Genomic DNA, 23733 nt, shown 5'->3' on the forward strand with positions numbered 1-23733 from the left:
ACTCATACAACACGAAATTAACATCCGATTCCATTCAGAATTGGCACATTTCAATATTTCTGTTACAAATATGGTAGAGATCGGATAATTCCTTCTGGTACCTCCCCCATAAATGGTCAAAAGTTTGAATAACCCAAAAGGATCATAAAATCCGAAATAGACATCCAGTTCTCTTCAAGTTACACACATCAGAATATTTTTAATAAACCATGGTCTGGTGTGCAGATGGAATTTTTCGGTCAACTTATTCTGGTACCTCCCTCACAAAAGAGTCAAAATTTTTGAGTATTCATGATGCTCCATTCAGTCTTGGTACATCTCAATACAGGGTGAGAAAAAAAGTAAAACGCCATAATTTTTACATTTTTTTTTAAATTTTATTGAATGAGAGCAAAAAATTTCAGAAATAGCATCAAATTTTAGAATAAGTTTAGATTTGTTCGAATTGGTCACCTTTGGCACGAATTATGGCCTTCAAACGGACAATGAAACCGTCACACGCTGCCCGAATATTGCTCTGCGGTATTTTGGCCCATTCCCGGCGAAGCGCTTGCTTGAGGTCATCGACACTTTGGTATTTTTTTAGTGCCAACCTTGCTTTCCAAAATACTCCAGACACAATAGTCCAACGAATTTGGTATCCGGAGGTTTTGTTAGCCATTGTGCGCTGGAAATGAGGCGAGGAACCTCATTTTGTAACCATTCTTGGGTGGCGCGTGCTGAGTGTGATGCTGATGAGTCTTGTTGGAATGTCCAAGATCTGCGGCCAAAATGTTTGCGTCCCCAGGGCTTTAATACACCCTCCATTTCCGCGATAATATTCGGCATTTATTCTGATGCCACGGTCGATTAACACGAGATCGGAGAGCTATCATCGGCTGTTATGGCGGCCCACACCATCACCATGGCCGGAGCTTGAGTTCTGTTGGCCAACCGAAGGTGCACATTTTCAGCTGACCTCTTTGATAAGTAAACACGATTATTTTATTTGTTTACAAACTGCTGGACTACGAATGATTTCTCATTGGAGAAAACCAAATTCGGCAGTTCACCACTTTCGGCCAAGCGAAGCAACTCTGTAGCTCTTTTGAGTCTATTTTCTTTCAGTCGGGGTGTAAGTTCTTGCACTTTTTGGAATTTCAATGGGTTTACCCCGAGCTCATTTTTCAATATTTGCCGAATGGAATATTGTGATATGTTTAGCTCACGAGCCATTTTTCGGCCACTGCGACGCCGGTTTCGATCAAGTCGTTTCTTTACTTTTCGAACCATATCTGCTGATGTTGCTGTTTTCTTCCGTCCACTTTCTTGATGTGGGGCGATGATACGAAACACAAAAAATTCATTCACATTTAAATGCCGGAGTATTCTAACGATAGCCATTTGACGTATTCCAGCCAAATATAAAGAAATCACGCTTGAATTCCATCACGAATAACTTTTTTTCTGGATAATTCTCACCAAAATGCTTTTGTACTCTTGTAAACAATATAATGAGCTATCACTGGAATAATTTTAACAGCTGTCGGACGAGTGGCTTAGAAATGACAGCAGACTGAAATTGGTTTCAGTTTTATCATCTCACCCTGTATTTCCATCAACACAAGATCTGTTATGAAGATTTAACAAGTAAAAAAGCTGTAGGTTCGGCCGGGCCGAACTTTGAATACCCTCCGCCATTTGCTACAAATTTAACAATTTTCGAAAAAATAAAGTCGGTTAAAAATCTGTTAAAATCTTGAAAATACCTTATGTAGCAGTATATTAGAGTCTATACGACGACGTGGACCTGCATAGGCAACTTTTGTCACAAGCTATTACAATATTCAAATGCGAAACTTAAAAAAAATCTGTTTATAATGTAGCTAAAATCATAAAAATACCGAATATAGGGAGGTATCATGGGGGTTATAAAACGTAGATCTGCACAGACAATTTTCTGCCATAGGCTGTAATAGTAATTACGAACTTCAAATACCAAATTTGAAATAGTTCCGGTAAATAATGGCGCTAAAATCATGAAAATATCGAATATCGGGAGATACCGTCATATGGGGGCTATACGAAGACGTGGACCTGCACAGACAATTTTCTGTCATAGGCTTTGGCGTCCATTACGAACTTCAAATACCAAATTTGAAATAGTTCCGGTAAATAATGTCGCAAAAATCATCAAAATACCGAATATCGGGAGGTACCGTTATGTGGGGGCTATACGAAGACGTGGACCCACATGGCCCATACCAAAAGTCCTGCAGGCATAGTACACATTTGAGTAAAGTTTTATCAACCTACTTCATTTCGTTAGGAAGCTAGAGTGATTTCCACAGACGGACAGACGGATGGACATTGATAAATCGACATGGAATTCTATGCTGCTGTAGGGTCTAAAATGTATATTTCGAGGTGTTACAAACGAAATGACAAACTTAATATACCCTCCATACTATGGTGGGGGGTATAAAAACATAACGCTCAAAAAAGCTAAAAAATAAAATTTTTTATGCAATGATCAAGTAGAAAGGCCAACGAATTTGGATTTCAAATAATATTATGTCAGATTGGCCACTGGATTCCAAAATCCCCATTTTCATAAAGAGATATTGCAATGTACTATTCCACATAATGGCATCCCTGTTGATTTGCAGCTCTCCCAACCATCAAACATGTGGAAAACATAAATGAGACCCCATTGCTGCTCATGGAGCCAAGGAAAAAATCCCAAAAGAGTTTAATTCACACTCCTATTCTCTCAATCTCCCACTCCATTTCTCTGTGTCATCCAGCGGCCCCATATCAACTCTCAATAAAATATTTGCCATTTCCGTTTGTTTGCTTGCTCACCATTATGTGTGCAACGAGTGAGAGAGAGAGAGTGAGAGCGGAAGAGTAAAACACTGAATGGGTTTTTGTTTGTTTTGGCAAATTCGCCGCAAATTTAAATGAATGAAGTGCCAACAACAGCCATGAATTTGCCATGATTATACTTTTGCCTGCTCCTTCCGATCCCCGCTGATTACCCCATCAACCAATTGAACAAAAAGTTTGCCAATAACCCAACAACTTAGAGATAGACTGAATGACTGCTTGTTTGTCTGCTTTGGCTGCCTAGTTGCTTGCTTGTTTGTGCTTGGCGATTAAATGAACGGGTTTTGTGTGTGCGTGTGTGTGAGTGTTTGTCCGTGTGTGATTTAAGCAAAGAGCGTGCGCCCACATGTTGGCATATTTCATATTTTCAATTTCCGTTTTTGTTGTTGCTCGCTGTTGTTTTATTTTTTTTGTTGCTGCCAAACTTTAATGGTTATGCTGAGAGGGGTGGGGGCGCTGTTGTTGTTATTGTTGCAGCCAAATATTTACAAAAATTAAGGCAGCCCGAAAAAACACCTTTTTCTCAACGAAATCTCCCATTGGATTACCTATGGGTTGGCGTAGCATTCATAGGGAAGGTGTTGTTGTTGTTGTGGCTGAAACGCACCCATTGACTCCCCAGCAATGAAATGAAGGAAGTCAAGAAGCCAAGTGACATCCACTTATAGTTCATTCCAACCAACCAGCCAGCCGCCCTGACCACCAACTTTGTTGTTGCTGTTTTCTTTCTATCCGTCCTCCATTCATACACCGCCTTCTAGAGGTGATCTACGCTACGAACGATCTGGCCTACATACAAATGCGAATACTTTTGCTGCGTGGGGTGGCGGTTTATAGCGAGCGAGTGGTTTTATTAAGTGTCGGGGAGCGACGTGAGAGGTGTCCAAACCGTGTGTGGGTCTGGCCGGGTTTGTGTGTTTGTGTTTGTGCGCGTTGCTCTCACTCTCCCTGTCGCGTTCGCTGCTGTATTATTTGTTGGGTAAATTGAAATTTCCTCGTTATTTATCAATGAAATTTCTGCTATCAGCGTATTTTTTTTTTTTGTTGTGCGGCAATGTATTAATCTGTCATTCATTGTTGTTGCTGTTGTTCTTGCTGTCACATTGTGTGTGTGTGTCGCCGTCGTCGTCGTCGTTCGCATTAAGTTTGTTTGGCTGGTCATTTGGATGAATGATAAAAAAAAAGAAAATAATTGCCAAATTAAAATCTAGTATTGAAAATAGCAATGAACATGAATGTCGATATGATGTACAACGATGCGGCATTCGAATGGATGTGTGTATGTACGTGTGTATGCGAGTATGTGATTAAATTCGCCGCCTTATCGGTGTTTACTCTGCCATTGCTGCTTCTTCTTTTTCTTCGTTTCTCGCACATATTTTGTCTCTTGATTACCTCGCATGTTTTGTTTTCGCCACTCTCGCCCGCATTGGCCAAACCAACGACGGATGTGAACTCTCATTTATGTTTCCGTTGACTTCCGCTCACGTCGATTGTCCCCTCTCATGATTAAGGTTCTTTATACCCAACAAACATTTAGGAGGGGCCTTGGAAGATTGGTATGTGTTATGCATGTGTTATTGCCGATTAAAAATGAATGAATAATAAATATTATTATTGGAGTCGAGTTTTATTTTTCGAATACTTCTGGCAAAAAATATATATTTTTTTTAACGGCGAGGGCAAGTTCGAAATAATTGGTGCAAAAAACAAACTTAAAATTTATGGAGACAGACATATGAAGCCTTAGTGGAAAAATATTGTCAAAACCTTTAAACACAGATAAGGTTATATTACGGTCTGGAGATGTGTGTAGGCAGCAGAAATCGGTAGTCAAGAGTTTCTGGATTGTAAAATGAAAGAGAGAATCTTAAGATATTGCAAAAAATGTTGCGGCTAATGTAGAGAAGTAGTATGGACAATTATTGAAAACGCAGTTTCAAATACGCATTTTCATGTAAATTACCCCCCATTACCATTTTATGAACTATTTTGGTTTTGAAAACCTCTACTAGGTGGACAAAAAAATATCACGATTTTGAAAAACAAGAAAAGAGTTTCAGTTTATTTTGCTTATTTGGAATATTTATTTGTAAGCCGTATGGCATAGGCGAAATTAACTCTCGGAAAAGAGTATCCGATTGGTCCAAAAAGTCAACATTTTCAAAGAAAATAATTTATTGCACAGAACGAGAAAGGATATTCCGATTTTGCTTCAACTTTGCAAATCCTAATATTTAAATCTGTGATAGCTTAGGTGCGTTCTCCTCATAGCATCCCATTCTCCTCATATTTCACATAACTTCATACTTCTATTAATACACGATCTGCTGTGAAGATAGGATATATCGGTTTGGTCCATCTGGTAAGTAAGTTCAGCCGAGCCGAACTTTGAATAACCTCCACCGTTTGGAACGAATTTTCAAAAAATAAAATTATTAAAAAATTCTGTTGAAGTTTTAAAAATATAGAATATAGCCATTACATTGGGGTCTATACGACGTGGACCTACATAGGCATTGTTGGTCATAAGTCATTACGATATTCAAATTCAAATATGGTATATAGGGAGGTACCGTTATATCGGAACTGTGCGAAGACCTGGACCAGCATAGACAATTTTCTGTCACAGGCTGTAGCATCCATTACGAACTTCAAATACGACATCTCAAACAATTTCGGTGGGTATTGTACCTAAACTCGTCCAAATACCGAATATAGGAAGGTACTGATGTATGGGGCCTATACGAAGACGTGCACCTGCACAGATTTTTTTCTGTCATAGCCTGTAGTATCCATTACGAACTTCAAATACCAAATTTGGAACACTTCCAGTGAATAAAATCGCTAAAAAATCGAACTACCGAATATCGGGAGGTGCCGTTATATGGGGGCTATACGAAGACGCGGACCTGCACAGACAATTTCCTGTCATAGGCTGTAGTGTCCATTACGAACTTCAAATACCAAATTTGAAACAATTCCGGTGAATAAAATCGCTAAAAAAATCGAAATACCGAATATCGGAAGGTGTCGTTATATGGGGGCTATACGAAGACGTGGACCTGCACGGACATTTTTCTATTCATTACGAACTTCAAATACCAAATTTGAAACAATTCCGTTGAATAATGTCGCTAAAATCATCAAAATACCCAATATCGGGAGGTACCATTATATGGGGGCTATATGAAGACGTGGACCTGCACAGACAATTTTCTGCCATAGGCTGTAATATCTATTACGAAATTCAAATGGCAAATTAGAAATAATTCTGGTGAATATTGTTGCTAAAATCATCAAAATACCGAATATCGGGAGGTACCGTTACATGGGGGACATACAAAGACCTGGACCTGCACAGATAATTTTCTGTCTTAGGCTGCAATATTCATTACGAACTTCAAATACCAAATTTGAGATATTTTTGGTGAATAATGTCGCTTTAATCAGCAAAATATAGGGAGATACTGTTATTTGGGGGCTATACGAAGACCTGGACCTGCACAGATAATTTTCTGTAATAGCCTGTAGTATCCATTACGAATTTCAAATGCCAAATTTGAAACATTGCCGGTGAATAATGTCCCTAAAATCATCAAAATACTGAAAATCGGGAGGTACAATTATATGGTGTCTAAAGCAAAGCGTGGACCTGCATAGACAATTTTCTGTCTTAGGCTCTAATATCCATTGTGAACATCAAATACCAAATTTGAAACAATTCTGGTGAATATTGTCGATAAAATCGTCAAAATACCGAATATCGGATGGTGCCGTTATATGGGGGCTATACGAAGACACGGACCTTCACGGACCATTTTCTGTTACAGGCTGTAGTAACCATTGCGAACTTCAAATACCAAATTTGAAACAATTCCGATGAATTAAGGAAAATTTTATCGACCTACTTCATTTCGTTCGGAAGCTAGAGTGATTTCCACAGACTGACAGGCGGATGGACATCGCCAAATTGACATAGATTTTTTGCTGATCAGGAATATGCAGAGGGAGATAAAAAAACTGCAACAAAGTCAAAAGCCATAATTTCTAAATTTTTTTAATTTATTTGAATGAAAGCAAAAAATGTCGGAAATAGCATCAAATTTTAGAATAAGTTTAGATTTTTTGGAATTAATCACCTTTGGCACGAATTATGGCCTTCAAACTGCCAATGAAACCGTCACACGTTGGCCAAACTCTGCGGTATTTGGGCCCATTTCCGGCGATGCCGACCTTGCTTTCCAAAATACTCCAGAAACAATTGTCCAACGGATTGGTACCCGGAGATTTTGGTGGCCATTGTGTGCTGGAAATGAAGCGAGGAACCTCATTTAGTAACCATTCTTGGGTGGCGCGTGCTGAGTGCGATGGTGCTGAGTCCTGTTGAAATGTCCAAGGTCTGCGGCCAAAATATTTCCGTGCCCAAGGCTTTAGTACAACCTCCTAAATATTTTCGTGATAATATTCGGCATTTATTCTGATGCCACGGTCGATTAATACGAGCGGAGAGCGACCATCGGCTGTTATGGCGGCCCACAACCATCACCATGGCCGGAGCTTGAGTTCTGGTTGCCCACAAAAGGTGGACCTCTTTGGCTAGTAAACACGATCATTCTCTTTGTTTACAAACTTCCGGACAACGAAAGTTTTCTCATCGGAGATGGAGAAAACCAAATTCGACAGTTCACCACTTTCAGCCAAGCGAAGCAACTCTTTAGCTCTTTTGAGCCTATTTTCTTTCTGTTGCGGTGTAAGTTTTTGCACTTTTTGGAATTTCAATGGCTTTACCCCGAGCTCAATTTTCAATATTTGACGAATGGAATATTGCAATATGTTAAGCGCACAAGCTATTTTCCGGCCACTGCGACGCGGATATCGTTCAAGTCGCTTATTTACTTTTCGAACCATTTCTACTGATGTTGTTGTTTTCTTCCGTCCACTTCCATGATTTCGGGCTACGCTACCAGTATAAAGGTAACGAGCGATGGTACGAGAGCTCTAACGATATCCACTTATGGTTTTCCAGCCAAATGTAAAGAAATCCCACTACCACTCAGCTCGCCTTGCCTAGTATTAACATTCGTTGTTTTTAGTTTTCTATTCCCCAAATTTGGTTTGCTGGGCATTTTGCTCCCATCCGCATATTAAAATCTCATTTAAATACCTTTTTTGCTCTCCCAATAACAACTCTTGCAAACATGAACGGCGAATTCGCATCTCAAAACACACCGTTGTTTGTTCTCTTTCCGGTCACCGAGAAACCGAGAGCGAAATTACTACATTTGAATGAGTGTGTGCGTGTGTGTGGGCCCCCATTTAAGTTTGCTTTGCCCCAGCAGCAATCGCAAGCACCGATGTATGTGTGCAAAATCAGTCGTTTTTCATATTCCCTGTTGAGCGGACGGAGCGAAGTACGCGTATAGAAGAGTACGTTGTCGTCGTCGTTTTTCTTTTTCTTCCTCAAACCAAACCAACACAAAACACAACAAAAAAATAAAGTAAAAGAAAAAAACACAAATTTTCTACTACACACGGTCTGTCGTCTTCGTCGTCGTCGTTGGTGTGTCTTTTCTGGAAAAATGATTTCTTGAGGAAAACAAAAAAAAAAAAAAAGTTTTCCAAAACAAAAGAGAAGAAAGAAAGAAAAACGTTTATGTGTAATTAACGAAAAATTTAATTCATTACGACCCCACAAAAAAAAATGAAAGAAAACGAAATTTCAGCAAACGAATGAATGATGGTAATGCAAGCAAAGAAAGAAAAAAAGAAAAGAATGAAAGAAAAATCGAAAAATAATTAAAGAAAAATTATGAAAAATGAATTTCAGTGCAAAAATAGTTTTCATTTATCCCCATTCCAAACAACAACCAAAAAAAAGGAGGCATAAAAATGCTTGGTTTGTCTCACTCTCTCGGAAAGAGGTGGAGGCCGCCGAAGGTGTGGAGTAGGAGAATCAGTATCAAACCAAAAAAAAAAAAATTAAATAAAAATTATGTACAAAAAAAAATACGTTGACAATCAGCAAAAACAAATACCAATACCCGACATTACACCGTGCGCCTGTATGGGTGTATGGGCAACAAGAAAAAAAAAACAAGAAGAAGCAGAAGACAGGAAAATATACTGTGTGCGGACGACCTTATCGAACTGTGCAAAATTCATTCATTGAAAAAAGTGTATTTCAAATGAATTAAAAACACAGCAGAAGAACCAGCCACGGCAGTCAGCCAGCAGCAGCTGCTGCCGACGTTAGCGGCTTTTTGTTGTTGTTTTTCGAATGAGCCGCCTGCTGCCGGCAGCAAATGACGGCGTCGCCAACGACCATTGTCGTTTGCTGTATCCGCTGTTTTATTTCTTGTTTTTTTTTTTTATTTCTTATTTGCTAAAAATCTATTCGCCGCATACATGATCGGACAAATGAAAGGGGTTTTATTTTTTTTTTAAATAAATTATTAATGAAATGAATTAAAAATTGTTAGGAAATAATAGAAAAATAGGATTAATCCATTCTTTAATTCAGAGAAATAAATTTAAATTCAATTTAGTTGGTTTCAAGAGATTAGGAGAAAAAAAAACTGAGCAAACTGCAAAGGGAGGAAGGCACACAACCTCAAGAAAGATCTACGTCATCGATAAACACAGCAAAACCATCAATACACAACATACACCCATTCCCATGTACAGTGGCTCCATAAAATAATTAGGGGACAAAAATGAATGACAAGCAAATATTTGAAGTTTCCTAAAACAAGTTACGCAATTCTGCATCATTCATTCTGCTATAAAATCATTAGTTCTATTTTTCTATGGATAGTCAAAATTTTGGGATACCGACATTTTCACGAATTCCTGTTAAATAAATGCATTAAATGTCGTTCTGACAATGGCGGATGCGATTCTGCACCATTCAATCTGCTATAAACTCATTGGTACTATTTTTTCTATGGACAGTTAAAAAATTTGGGATATCGACATTTTCACGAATTTCTGTAAAAATGTTCAGAAGTGTGCAATTAAAAACCGACTGATACTACTCGGTTTTGTCGACAGATATATATCCCCAGCCTTGAGTTATGACTATTCAAACTGTTGACTATTTATGGGGAAAGTCCCCCCTTTGTGGAAGAGGTACCAGAAGGTGTGGACCGTTATATCCCATCTTCACAGTAGATATTGTGTTAGTAGAAATAATGGGATGTGTGAAATTTTAAGAGAACCGAATGCTTATTTCCTTTTTTATGATCGTTTTTGTTATTCAAAGCTTTGACCCTTTGTGGGGGGAGGTACCAGAAGGAATGGGCCGATCTCTACAATCATTATAACAGATATTATGTTGCTGGAAACATAGAGATGCACCAAGCCTGAATGCAATCGGATATTAATATCGCCTTTTTTGAGCTTCTTGGATATTTAAAATGTTGACCCTTTGTGTCGGAGGTACCAGAAGGAGTGGACCGTTATATCCCATCTTCACAGTAGATCTTGGGTTAGTAGAAATAATGGGATGAGTGAAATATTAAGAGAACCGAATGCTTATTTCGAATTTTATGATCGTTTTTGTTATTCAAAACTTTGACCCTTTGTGGGGGAGGTACCAGAAGAACTGGTCCGATCTCTACCATCATTATAACAGATATTGTGTTGATGGAAATATAGAGTTGCACCAAACCTGAATGGAATCTGACGTTAATTTCGCGTTTTATTAACTTCATGGATATTCAAACTTCTGACCCTTTGTGGGGGAGGTACCAGAAGGAGTAGACCGTTATATCCCATCTTCACAGTAGATCTTGTGTTAGTAGAAATAATAGGATGTGTGAAATATTAAGAGATTCGAAGCTTATTTCGGATATTATGATCGTTTTATACCCTCCACCATAGTATGGAAATAATGGGATGTGTGAAATTTTAAGAGAACCGAATGCTTATTTCCTTTTTTATGATCGTTTTTGTTATTCAAAGCTTTGACCCTTTGTGGGGGGAGGTACCAGAAGGAATGGGCCGATCTCTACAATCATTATAACAGATATTATGTTGCTGGAAACATAGAGATGCACCAAGCCTGAATGCAATCGGATATTAATATCGCCTTTTTTGAGCTTCTTGGATATTTAAAATGTTGACCCTTTGTGTCGGAGGTACCAGAAGGAGTGGACCGTTATATCCCATCTTCACAGTAGATCTTGGGTTAGTAGAAATAATGGGATGAGTGAAATATTAAGAGAACCGAATGCTTATTTCGAATTTTATGATCGTTTTTGTTATTCAAAACTTTGACCCTTTGTGGGGGAGGTACCAGAAGAACTGGTCCGATCTCTACCATCATTATAACAGATATTGTGTTGATGGAAATATAGAGTTGCACCAAACCTGAATGGAATCTGACGTTAATTTCGCGTTTTATTAACTTCATGGATATTCAAACTTCTGACCCTTTGTGGGGGAGGTACCAGAAGGAGTAGACCGTTATATCCCATCTTCACAGTAGATCTTGTGTTAGTAGAAATAATAGGATGTGTGAAATATTAAGAGATTCGAAGCTTATTTCGGATATTATGATCGTTTTATACCCTCCACCATAGTATGGAGGGTACATTAGGTTTGTCATTCCGTTTGTAACACCTCGAAATATATATTTTAGACCCCACAAAGTATATATATTCTTGATCAGCATAAAATTCTATGTCGATTTAGCGATGTCTGTCCGACTGTCAAACTCACTCTACCTTCCGAACGAAATGAACTAAGTTGATAAAAATTTACTCAAATGTATACTATGCCTGCAGGAATATTGAAAAGGATATTGAAAATGGGACATGAAGGTCCACGTTTTGGTGTAGCCCCCATATAATTGTACCTCCCTATTTTCGGTATTTTGATGATTTAAGCGACATTCTTCACCGGAAATGTTTCAAATTTGGTATTTGAAGTTCGTAATGGATACTAGAGCCTATGACAGAAAATTGTCTGTGCAGGTCCACGCCTTTGTATAGCCCCCATATAACGGTACCTCCCGATATTCGGTATATTGATACTTTTAGCGAAATTATTCAGCAGAAATGTTTCAAATTTGGTATTTGAAGTTCGTAATGGATACTAAAGCCCTAGACAGAAAATTGTCTGTGCAGGTCCACGCCTTCGTATAGCCCCCATATAATGATACCCCCTGTATTCGGTATTTTAATGAATTGAGCGGCATTATTCATCGGAATTGTTTCAAATTTAGTATTTGAAGTTCGTAATGAATACTGCAGCCTAAGGCAGAAAATTGTCTTAGCAGGTCCACGTCTTCGTACAGCCCCCATATAATGATTCCTACCTGTATTCGGTATTTTAATGATTTGAGCGGCATTATTCACCGCAAATTTGGTAGTTGAAGTTCGAAATGGATACTACAGCCTATGACAGAAAATTGTCTGTGTAGGTCCACGTCTTCTTATAGCCACCATATAAGGGTACCTCCCTATATTTGGTATTTTGTTGAGTTAGGCGACATTATTCATCGGAATTGTTTCAAATTTAGTATTTGAAGTTCGTAATGAATACTGCAGCTTAAGGCAGAAATTTGTCTGTGCAGGTCCACACTTTGGTATAGCCCCCATATAATAGTACCTCCCTATATGGATGATTTTATCTACATTATTCACCGATTTTTTTCAAGTTCACATTTGAATATTGTAATGGCTTATGACAAAAGTTGCCTGCATGCAGGTCCACGTCGTCGTAGACCCTAATATTACGGCTACATTTGGTATTTTTAAGATTTTAATTTAAAAGATACACATAAATGCCATTAATTTTATTTATAAGTAAAGGGTCGAATTTAGTTCTACCCTCCATTTAGTTTTCATAGACTGAAAGAGCTTTTATCACCATTAACCAAGACTGCATATAGAATTTGATCCATAGCATCAATTAATGTGGGGTCACATTGGGCGCCACTCGTGATATGCATTCGCTCTTGGATTCTGTAATCGAAAAGGGAACATTGTTTTCAGTAATCGTTCGAATGTGGTATTAAAACATACCTTTCAGACAGAGCAACATGTTGGGCGTCACCACAGCTTATGGACAATTTTACCTTTGGTTCACTACTGAGCCATATGTGATTCATACTAACGTTGTAGGCGTTTCTCTCAGTGCTATTTTAAATATTTGACGTTAAATGAGCGATTTAAAAGAATTGCAGTAGGTGTTAGTCATACATTGTACCAATAACTGAACCTTGTACCCCACGTTGGGCGCCATTTGGGAATTTCATCATGTATGCGGATAAAACCAATACCGAGGCTGGATTTTTGATATAAGAAAACATGATATAAAAAACTTTGATATGACAAAGTTTTGCTAATAGAACTAGAGATGGACTTGTGTGTAGTTCTCATAAAAACTATTTTTCAAAGCACGCCCTCGTAAGACATCCACACCAAATATGCCTTATGGACCTTAACTCCAAACGGTGTGTGATAGTGTCTATCTGGTTTTCTTTTTTCACTGGAAATTTCAAAACAATAAACTCGTCTCGAAAGACAACTAAATAAATAATCAAGGGAAAATTAAAAAAAGCGTTTCTTTGTCACAATTTTTATTTGGAATTTCTTTAATTTGCAATTTACATAAAACGAGAATTAAGTTCCCGACGTCCCACTTTGGGCGCCATTTAGAGTCTTAAAATAAAACAATTACGTTGTTATTTAGATGCCTTTTAGGCTAGAACAGCAAAACAATATTATTTAAATGCTATATGCGTTCCACACGTTGGGCGCCATTTAAAACTTATTTTCTTATTTATCATATCTATGAATAAATAAGCAACTGCTTATGTTCAAATATCCATCAGCTATTGACCCTGATAGGCGACTGAACATAGGACAATTTGCCTGACTTTTGCACTCCTCTCCTTCAGCTTAACCTTATCTTCTGTAAATATCTGCACGGAATTTTTTTTCAATCTTTTTGTTTTTTTTTTTTTTTTTGTCTTTGAAGTCCATGACTTACCCAATTGTCCCATGGTTTCACTTCAAGCCACTGTAGTTTTTTCTCTCTCCATATTATGCATATATCTATGAGATATCCAAAAACCGACGAGAGAATTGTAATTGGATTCTCTTGCAGCACACATTTCCTCTCTCTCTCAGTCTCTCTCTTCATACAAATATCACTTTTGGTATTGCCTAATGGCAGGGGTGCTCAAAACCGTGTTCTAGAACATGAAGAGAAAAAAGAGATAATTTAAGAGAAAATTAAAATTCTGTTTTTCTTTATATTTTACGGTTCTATTTAATTGTTTTTAAACACGAATGTTTGCCAAAATAATTATAAAACAAATGGATACAAAATATTTGTATAAATAATGACTTAACACTGTTTTGTTCTTGATTTAAATAAGCAAAGAGAAATTTGACTGAAAAGAGATATTTCTTTTTGAGCACCCCTGCTAATGGAAATCTTGTTTTACATGGGTGCTCTCCCATAATGATTTCATGAGAGAGTGAGAATTGTGTGGGGTTTGCTCGATCTCTCTCGATCTTCCTCTCTCGCCATGCATACATGTACGTGTATGTGGTTATTTGTTTTGCCTTTGCCAGCTATGTGAGAGTAATTCCTGAGCATTGCCATTAGTTCGAGTTAGCCACAGTACGGAATACAACCACTTGGATTTAATTCGCTTCAATCGTTTACCGCTTTTTCACTGAAAGCAGAAAAAAAAATAAAATAAAGAATCCCATTGTCAGTCAGACATTGAGTGTACACGCGTTTCGATCGACCAACAACTAACCAAACGACCCAGCCCCAAAACAAAAAATGTTTTTAATAGAAATTAAATTTATTAAATAAGAAAAAACAAAACGATTGGGCGCCACTTAAAAAAAATCGATTTAAATTTCATTGTGGAATAGCAAAGTGAGTGATTGCTGAGAAACAAAAAAAATAAAAATAAAAAAAACGATGCTGATTTTCTGCCACTTTCATTGATCAAAACCTTGCATTATTTATGTCTGCTTAATGAAATCATTTTCATTGGTTTTTTTTTTGTTTTTGTAATGCCTACCTCCTCCACCTCCTCTTCCCCCATGCATAGCCATTTTTTACTCATCATTCTTCGTCATTATTCATTTATCCCCGCAGCATAGATAGATAGAGGCATCCAACAAATTCATCATCAATATCAGCAGCAGCAGCAACACCATCATCATCGGATATAATTAAAACAAAATTAACCAAAAAAAAAAAGCGAAAAAAACGAAAAGTAAAAAAATAAGCAAAAAATACATAAAGAAAAGCCAGAAAAAAAAACAAAACGAAAAGTTCATTCAGTGCCTAAAAATAAAACCAAAATGAAAGAAAAATCAAGCAAGAGTTGAAAAAAGCAAAAAAAATAATTTTTTCAAAAAAAAAAAAAAAATACAACAAATTTTTAATACATACATACACACAAGAAGAAGCAGAAGAAGTATTACAAGAAAATTTTTTTGAAAAAAAATGGAAAAATAATTAACAAATAAATTTGTATTATGTGTATGAAAGAAGTGTGTGGATAGCAAATAAAAACCAACAAAACACATAGAGGATATATATGTATATATAGCAGATGAGCAAAGCCAACAAACAACAACAACAACAACAAAAAAGAATAAAAAATTTTATGAATGAATCAAAAAAACAAACGAAGGCAAAGTTTCTCAAGAGAAACCAAAGCAAACGCAACAACAACAAGAGTGAAAAACAATTTTTGATATTCGAATACCAAACAAGAAGTGGAATTTTGTTTATTTCTCTGCCTAGTAAGCAATAAAATATTTTCCTTAGTTTTTTAAATGTTTTTAATCGAAAAAATTCAAAAAATACAAAATTTTTGTTTGCAACAATTACATAAAACCAAAACCTAAAGGCTCTCCTCCTCGCATACACAACAAACTACACACAGAAATACTCGACGACGACTCTTTATGAAAACAAAACAACAACAAGAAACACAATCGTTCGTGCACACACAAAACACACACAAAACTCATTGCCCATTTAACTAAACAGAAAAAACAACAACAAAGAGCAAAAGAGAAGAGTAGTAGTTGTAGTAGTGTCAGCCAGTCAAACAAATGATCAATGCGCTCTATTCAACAACTTACAAAACTAAGAAAATAAACAACAAAATACAAAAAAGTAAAAATCAAGAAGAAGAAGAATCACCAGTCAGCATCTAAAAACAACAACAAACAGCATTATAGTGAACATCAAAAAATCCAACGAACCTAAGGCAAGGCAACAACAAAACATACGCATGCACGCACGCATGCACATCTGTCTGTCATTTCCTGTGGATTATTATTATTGTTACACCAACAGCAACAAAAACCAACGGCAAATAAGTTTTTCTTCTTCTTTCCACTCTCAGTGTGTGTGTGTCTCTCTCTCTCGCGGCCAGTCCATGTTTCCTGGTGCAAGAGTTGTTTTTTTTTGTAGAGTAATGGTTTTCTTCGTCGTCGTCGTCGTCTTTTAAAAGAAAATCAAAACCAAACAAAATTTATAAACAAACACCTTCGACCCCCTCAACAAAAAAGGATTAATTGCAGTTATTTTTTATTTAAAAAACAATTGGATTGCTTTTTACAAAAAATGTAAGTTCTTTTTTATTTATTTAATATTACAAAAGTAAAGTATATGTATTGCCGCTCTCTCTCTTTCTATAACTTCCTCTCTAAACTCTCTAAGTCACAAGTAAGGCTTAGTTAGAGAAATGTAACGTTAAGGTAATGTGTACGTGTTGTAGGTGGAGTATAGGATTTGGTGTTTTTTATTAAAGAATGAAAAAAAAAAGTAAAAAAAAATTGTGAAAAAAAAACTTTAATGGTAAATATTAAAAATTATGGTTGGGTGGGCTATTGTGGGAGTAGAAACACCAATAATTGGCATATAGCCACAAAATGGGTGGGGACCCTGCTCCTCCTACGAAATCTATACCTTTTCGACATTTTTTCTACATTTTACATTGAAAGTTAAAATTTTGTCAGAATTGAAATTATGGTTGGGTGGGTCAATGTGGAGTAGATAAAACATTAAAACTCATGCTGCCACAAACTGAGTGGGGGCCCTGGGCCTCCTCCCAAATCTATACCTTTCGACATTTTTGAATATTTTACAAGTTTTTGCTAAAATTCAAGTACGTGCTCACCCCCCGTTAGGCAAGACTTCTTAAGGGTTATTGGCACGAGAACTCAGACAAGTGGGAAGGTCCCTTCTGGCCACACCTAACATCTAAGAGATGGACGTTTATTTTTATACCCTCAGCCATATGGCTACAGAGATTATATATCGTTTGATACGGCCATCAAAATAACGGTTTTAGAACCTAGGTCTCTTTGCACCAAATCCGTTTTAGGACATTTGTGGTCGATCGAGCGAAGTCCGTCGTCTGTCGGTCTGACTGGTGGGCACGATAGCTCTCGATGGGAGTATCCGATTTTATTAAAACTTGTTACATCGTAATATTATTATCAAACGTAGATAGAGTTCGGATATGGGCAATATCGGTCCACTTTTACAGGTACCTCCCTCAAAAAGTGTCAAAGAGAAAGGATAATCCGGTAACGGTCCTTTGAAAGTCTGATAAAATAGTCGAGAGACCATTGGTAGTTTGTTGCCACACGTTGGGCGCCACCTGATGAACTTTTAAGATTGAGGTAAAAAAAAATTCTCTTATGGTTTGGAAAACCGTACAAAACAATTGCCATAACCAAAGCTTGAGTGGATTTATTGGCCTTCTATATACTCCTGTGATGGAGGTATTTCAAAATGTCTTGGGCGCTACCTGTAGAAGTTTCCTAGGTATGGGACAGGAGCGAGGAGCAAGACACCCTTCAATCTCTTAATAGAAAATCAATAGAGCCTGGAAAGAAAGTACTTAAAGTCTTGTTTAACAAATGTGAGACCGGTAGCTAAGGTGTGGTTATTATGAAAGTCTGGTAAAAGGTTTCGAAAGGACTTTGAAAATTTTGGACCTGAATTTCTAAGATGTGAATTGGGAAGAATTGGCGAAATATTGTGAAAATCGCATGACAAGTGTAGCTTAGATGTATTAGTTGCCCTTCGAAATTCAAGGAAATCTAACGCCGTGACTTCAAATAATATGGCTCCCACGTTGGGCGCCACTTGAAAATTAATTGAAATAAAAATATCTACCTTTGATTTTGAAGTCAAACTTGGGTTTATTTGATGTCATTCGAAATTCCAATAAAACCAAGCCGGGGTTTCAAAGAATGTATCCCCACGTTGGGCGCCATTTAAAAAATAAATTAAATAAAAATATCCTCCTTTGATTTTGAGGTTTGTTAACCCAAAATGTGAGCTATATTTTTGTGTAGACACTATCGACTGCCAACTTTAATGGATATTTCAAGCCAAGTTATAACTATAGCTTCAAATTGGAATAAAACTGTCACCAGCACTTCCAAGATTAATATCAATATTGGGTGCCTCTTCACAGAATATTTTCAAACAAAATCTTAAATGGATATCTCGGGCGCCACTTGACGTCCTTTTATTCTTAGGAAAAACAATTAATTTTTGTTTCTTCTGTCATCATTTGTAATATTAATGCATTTAATTGATGTCGATCTCACGTTGGGCGCCACTTTAGATATGAAATACATTCCCCGCCTAGTTTCAGGATAACGCATTAAAGAATTTTAAAGTTCCTCCAAATTCTATGAATTGTTTATTCCGATCGGGATAGCTTGTAATCATTTTGCCCAACGTTGGGCGCCACTTTAGAGGTTGGCGTTTTCGTTTTTCCTTCATTTGCAATATTTCTACATTAAATTGTTCCACATTCCACGTTGGGCGCCACTTTAAATATGGAATGTATTCCCTGTGATTTTCCCCTGCAACCTAACCCCTTCGCCTAAAATCGTGATAATAATATATGAATATTTAATGCAATGTTTATAAATATAATTGGTTACATTGGGCGCCACTTTGTTGTGGGGCTCTTGAGATTTCTCTACGGCTTAACTTTACACGGCTTTAGCTTGACAAGATAAATAAAAATAATAATTTGAGTGATGAGGTCCTACAAATTACTTAGAAATGCAAGCAATTTTAATTGCGATCCACGTTGGGCGCCACTTTTACACTTTTCTCACAATTTATTTTTGGGATTTTATGGGATTTTACTTAGAATTCGAAATTAGCCCCGAAAAGCTAGAGAGACATCGTAGATACAGGATTATGAGACACTTTTCGTTGTTGATTTTCCTTTTTTTTTTGTTGTTTTAAACTTCTGCCTTAAAAAGTTAGGTGAAGAGGTTTTTATAGCCGTTTACATGACTTTTTATCCGACTTTGAGTGTCGCTTTGAGGATTGGATTTTTGGAATATATTAAAATATCTTAAGATTTGTGGGCTTATTTTTCATAAACTTATATTTGTGTTTCACGTTGGGCGCCACTTTTAATATGTTTGTTTGAAATATCATTTCAAAGGCTACTATCTTTTGAAAATTTTTCTATTTTTCCCACGTAATTCAAGAAGATTGGATTGTTCATAAATTTATTTTTGTGTTTCACGTTGGGCGCCACTTTTAATGATTTTTTTATTTTTTTCTAATTTTCCCACGTAATTCAAGAAAATTGGATCGCTCTATTGTGTTTATGGATTTCACATCCAAAAACCTAAATATGAACTCCACGTTGGGCGCCATTTGAAATTTTCTTGTTATGTTTAATCATGCTTTCCATTTTCCATGGCCAAAATGTTGGAAAATTAAAGGAAATTTAACACAAAACTTCCCTTATAATTTGTTCATCGCTTTTCCACTGCAGATGTTAATAATGCAAACTATTTGCCCTCAAAAACACAACGAACAAAAAGGAAAGGCCGGTTGGGTGTGGAAAATACAACCCATCCATATGTTTTTATTATTGTTTTCTTTATGCGTTTCGTAAAGGAGGACATATGTATGAACGCAGAAAGACAGACAGACATGGAAAAACTAAACACGAAATTCGAAAAAAGGGGGAAAATACATGGGCCACTAATACGCACATTTACACACACACACACACACACGCACACATACCGAGAATAAAATTAATGATTTCATATTTATGTAGAGGGGTACATTTTAGATGGCTATACGCATAGGTGTGTACAAACCCACACACACACACGTAGTAATATGAAGCGTTTATAGGGCCATTTCCCGTGTGCTGTGTCTTGTCTTGACGTTGAATATGGAAGTGCAGTCAGGTCTGGCTAGCAGGGCATGAATGCAGCCAGGTTGCAGGGAAAAAAAAAACAAAATTTTGTTTTCAAAATGAACGTCGTTTAGGATTTTGTTTTTTAATTTCTCGTGTATGGGGACGTTTTTTTTTTCTAAGATAATATTGGAATATATGGTTGGGGGGATGCACGCACACACACACAGAAATTTTGAAATATGTTTTCGAAAAGGCTACTATCCGCAATCGAGAATTTCTAGACATCGTCAGCATGCAATGCCCATAGAGTGCATATACGAAAATAAATTCATAAAAATATCAGCATATGCCCACCATAACCTCCTTCCGGTACTCCCCAGCTCCCTTGCACTGCTACCAATTTGCCGGCTTTACATTAAAATGTTGTTGCATTTTCCTATGCCTGCATCAGCAGCATCGTCATCATCGCCAACATGGGAGATACAAAAATAATCTATAACAAACTTCTTGGCGATGAACCTATTTTTTTTTTTTTTTGAGTGAGAGAATGAGGAGGAGTAGGGCGAAGATGCTGGTGGTGCGGGTGATGGCGGAGACGATGACATCTATTTTTTGCTTTGACGTTTTGTGTTTTTGTGCGTTAATGACAGCAGTAGTTTTTTGCGTATTTTAGGCGCAAAAATATTGTTGTTTTTCGTTCTTTTTTTTTTTTTGGTTTGTGTGTGCCTCTATTTTTAGTTTGTGTAGGTTTTTTGTTTTTCAACAAAAATTTGTTGTTGTTTTTTTTTCGTTTTTTTTGGGCTTTCAATGGATGATTCAGAAGTTGTGAAAAAAATGAGCAAAAAAAAAACACATAACACGAAAGACAAATTTCATTGCAATGAGTTGTCGTCGTGGATGGTAGTGGAAATGTGTAGTTGTTGTAAACGAATTCCGAATAGTTTGGGAGTTGGAAAGGATTTTTTGGTTTTGAAAAGAAACTTCAGAAAAAAATTTGTTTTGAGGAACTACAGGAATTCAATTCACCATAAAATTTAGGGAGTTTAGAAGCAGATGTTGTGAAAGGTTGTATACCTTAGGTCTTCAGCTTCGTTTTCACTAACCTTCCCTACGTTTGCAAATGTCTTGACAAATATTGGACTGATGGCGCCCAACCTGAGCCATCATCAAAATTATTATTCAGTCATTGGAAATGACTCGGTAACATGAACACAATGAGGAAATTAATCTGATTATCACCAATAAAAATTGCTAGGAATCGGGGTTGGTGGACCCATATTGGGCAACCACATACTTAAAATACTGCAGCTTATATCACGTGAGAGTTCAATATAGTATATTTTCAGATTGAGGCTTAAATCAATGCTGAGAAACTCAACAAAATCAGTTCACCAGAAAAATTGATTACCCCACGTTGGGCGCCATTGCAGCTAAAACATCGAGATTTGAAAATATTCTCTATAAGCCTACTCAAAGAAATCTTCCGATATGTGCGAAGGTTAGAAAAAACATTTGTAAGGCATTAAAGTATGGAAAAATTTGCTCGAAACTCAAATCCGTGGACCCACTTTGGGCGCCACACACAAATCGACCAAACCTACTTTAAATTTACAATGGAAAACACCATATATTTTGGTCTGAGGTGTGTAAAAGTCAATAGAGATTTATTAAAATCGGTCTGTCTGAGTCTGAGGTGTCTTAAAGTCAATAGAGATTTATTAAAATTGGTTCTCAAGAAAATTCATAACCCCACGTTGGGCGCCATCGCAGCTGAAATGATGAAAACTCATAATAATACATTAACATTATTCGAGAGAACTTTCCCGATGCCTGAAATAATTAAAAATATATTCCTGAGGCATGAAAGATGGCGTCCAACGTAATATCTACATAGGTGGGAATAGAAGAAGAATCATCACTAGATAATAATCTACAAGATTAAGTTCCCTAAGCTTATATAGGTAATTTGCAGTGATATCCGTTGCTTCACGTTGGGCGCCACATACATTGGCTGCTGAAAAGTTATTAGTTTTGGGTAGAAAAATTCTTAGAAACATGAAAATACTTTTTCACCCTTTGGCAAAAATCCTTTGTTTCACACTGGGCGCCATCACAAATGTGGCAGTAAAATATGCGAAAAATGGACAGAGCCGATGGAAAATAATTGGCGAATCTTGAATAGACAAATGGTACGACATCAAAAAAAATTGAAATTATGCAGTCATTTATTGTTGCAAAATGATAATAAAATCAATTGTTTCACGTTGGGCGCCATCACACATGTCGCCATAAAAATCAGAAAAACATTGGATTTACTTTTTTACATTTGTTCTACAGTTACGGGGGAAAGTTTCTGAAACAGGAAAAAAATTAATTCTGTAAAAGAGGGTCATACTAAGAAAAAGCATGATCTCTGTGACCCCTTATTGGGCGCCACCACGGAATACTACCAACCCTGATGGAAATGGAAAATAAATCATTTTGGCATTGATAACTTGATTTTACCAAATTATCGCTGGAAAATATTATACAAATTATCCCCCGACGCTTCATTTTCAGGCTATGTTTCCTCACGTTGGGCGCCATCTTAAGCCTGAACACAAAAGTTGCAACTTAAGTTTCAGATTCCGGAGATGAACCATTTTTCTGACACTGCTAAAACCTAACACAGGTAGGTGTGAGGCATTAGTTTCCTTAACCTACAATTTTGGAGCTCCACATTGGACGCCAATTATATATGGCATGGCATAATATTCCTAGTCTTTATCAGAATTTCCTAGCATAACGGAGATTTTTGCTATTTTCCCCATATCGAACGTAATCTGCAAAATAATTTAATAATGAAAAGTAAAATAGTGGAGGTTTACAATATCTCTACTTTCCAGAAACTGTTAGCTTTATGTTGGGCTCCATTATTTGCCAGGACAAAAAAGTAGCAAAATAAATTTTAAGATTTGGAGATGAACCATTTTTCTGACACAGCTAAAATCTGACAAGGCATGTGTAAGGCATTAGCAAGCTTAATCTAGATTTTTGGTGCACCACCTTAATCTAGACTTTAGGTGCACCACATTGGGCGCCAATTATATATGGCATGGCATAATATTACTAACTTTTATGAGAATATTCTAGCGTAACGGAGGTTTTTCTTATCCCGATCCCCATCTGTAACAAAATTTAATAATGAAAAGTTAAATATCGGAGGTTTACAATATCATAAGCTTTACGTTGGGCGCCATTATTTGCCTGGACACAAAAGTTGCAGATTCCGGAGATGAACCATTTTCCTGACACAGGCAAAACCTGGCAAGGCATGTGTAAGCCGTTAGTAAGCTTGCAGAATTTTTTGCTATCTTCCCTTTCCAGAAGCCATTAGCTTTACGTTGGGCGCCATTATTTGCCTGGACACAAAAGTTACAAAATAACTTTTCAGGTTCTGGAGATTAACCATTTTTCTGACACAGCGAAAATCTGACAACACATGTGTAAGGAATTAGCAACCTTAGTCCAGACTTTTCGTGCACCACTTTAATGTAGACTTTTGGTGCACCACATTGGGCGCTAATTATATATGGCATCTTCCATATCCCGTACCCAATCTGTAACAGATTTTACTATCGGAAAAAAATGAAAAAAACTGAGGTTTAGGATATCTCTTCCTTCCA

General features: G+C 36.9%; 1 protein-coding gene across 2 annotated transcripts in view; it reads left to right on the plus strand.

Annotated features, from left to right (window-relative positions):
* Window positions 1-15298: 15298 nt before the first annotated feature.
* LOC101896292 (protein sprouty) overlaps window positions 15299-23733 on the plus strand; it is a 44600-nt gene continuing 36165 nt past the window's right edge. Inside the window, exon 1 of one of the 2 annotated variants that reach the window (XM_059119536.1) lies at window positions 15299-16490. The gene's annotated coding sequence lies outside the window, so the exon portion shown is untranslated. The remainder of the gene's footprint in view (window positions 16491-23733) is intronic. The other variant, XM_059119537.1, reaches the window with a different exon arrangement.

This window comes from Musca domestica, unplaced genomic scaffold (genome assembly GCF_030504385.1).
Source record: "Musca domestica strain aabys unplaced genomic scaffold, Musca_domestica.polishedcontigs.V.1.1 15, whole genome shotgun sequence".
Classification (NCBI taxonomy): Eukaryota; Metazoa; Arthropoda; class Insecta; order Diptera; family Muscidae; genus Musca; species Musca domestica.